This window comes from Ambystoma mexicanum, chromosome 8 (assembly GCF_040938575.1).
Source record: "Ambystoma mexicanum isolate Mex_15411 chromosome 8, UKY_AmexF1_1, whole genome shotgun sequence".
NCBI classification, from domain to species: domain Eukaryota; kingdom Metazoa; phylum Chordata; class Amphibia; order Caudata; family Ambystomatidae; genus Ambystoma; species Ambystoma mexicanum.
This window is the reverse complement of record NC_090929.1, coordinates 1,162,749,052-1,162,750,836: the sequence shown is the minus strand read 5'-3', so window position 1 is coordinate 1,162,750,836 and position 1,785 is coordinate 1,162,749,052.

Genomic DNA, 1,785 nt, shown 5'->3' with positions numbered 1-1,785 from the left:
GCAGTGGAGGAGTTTCAGTGTAAGCTAACATGCAGTGTGCATGTGGAAATATGCAGAATCAGTGGCAGTAGTTCAAATAGAGTCAGTTCAATATCAGCCAATATGCAGTACACACAGTCAGTGGAGCACATAAAGGCGAAGTATATTGTACAGGCTAAAGAGCAGTGTAAATAGGGCAGAGTACAGTATGCACGAACAATAAAGCACCTAGATTTGAATTTAGCAGTCAGGGCTGAAAGGCAGTATATATGCGGAAAATACAGTGTGCGCAATCAAAGGGGCATCTAGCAGTGTAAATAGAGCAGAATACAGTATGCACAAACAATAGAGCACCTAGATTCGAATTTAGCAGTCAGGGCTGAAAGGCAGTATGTATGCGGCAAATACAATGTGCACAATCAAAGGGGCACGTAGAATCAGGATATATAGTGCAGGCTATGGATCAATGAGGATACAGCAGTAGGCATTAAAAATTTTCCGCGTGTGCTGCAATGGCATTGTGGTGGCTGGTGGTGAAAACGGGGTCAACTTCGCTTTTAACGGCACGGGTTCAAATTTAGCAGAAGCACTGCAATAAGGCTGCAAATGCCGTGGGTTACCGTGCCTAGTGCACTAAGAATAACCCATTTCATTTTTCATCTTTGAGATGGGTAGCAATTGGCAGCATAACTCTGTGATGATCTGGGCTTCGGGGGTGGACCTACTGCTCCTGCAGTGGTCAGAGCGCCTGCTCCTGCTCGGATGGGCATACGAATTTCCTCGTCTCAGGACAGTTGCTGGACCTGCCCACAGGGCCTTCCCAGGAGGGGCCAGCTCATGCCTTCCGGCGTCGGGTTGGCTGGTATGTCCACAGTGGAGGCCAATCTGCAAGTAGCTGGCCTCTGATGAGTGAGTGAGGTGAGGTAAAGTGAATCAAGCATCACGGGCGGCCATCTTGGACTAACAAATGCCTCATGTGCTGCAATGGCGTTGTGGTGGGTGGTGGTGAAAAACGGGGTCAACTTCGCTTTTAACAGCACAGGTGCAAATTTAGCAGAAGCACTGCAATAAGGCTGCAGCACTCTCACATAGTAACAACACTAGTAACACTCTCACATCCTCCAATACAATCCAACTAGTGGTGCCTAGATTTAACCTGAAAAGTGCGGAAAGTAATTCATTTGTAGTTCAGGGCCTGCTTGTCTCGAATGAGCTACCCGTTACACTTAAATATCAGTCAATAATATGTATTGCTTAAGAAACAATTTTTTTTATTGTTTATACAGTTTAAAAAGAAAACATTAACACATTCAACTTTAACAAAATCCTTTGAAATTCTGCATTACAGATACACATACAGCTGTGAAACATCAGGCGGATGAACTGCTCTTTGGGGCATTGTCTGTGGGTACTCAGTGTGGGTGCATTCCCCAACTGAACAGCAGTGGCAGCTGGGAAATGTTTTAATTGGAGGGGCATAAATATTTCCAGCAGATATGAAAGAGCGACCGAGTGATGGAGCCTGAACAAACCATGTTCCCCCACCCCAAAATCTTTTTAAAAATACAAGTATTAAATAATGCGTTAAAATGGTGCATTATACAGCTCACTTTAAGTGAAAAATTGGACGAATGCCAGAGATTTTCAATTTGTTTTGTACGGTAACTCATGAAAAAATCCAATTGATGCAAATCACTGCAGCATTTCCCATCACATTATCAAGATGCCTTTGCTCAGAATACATGCTAGTATTAAACATGTTCATGCTGGTTGTGCCCATACATGTCCATGCTGGCTGGAACAATG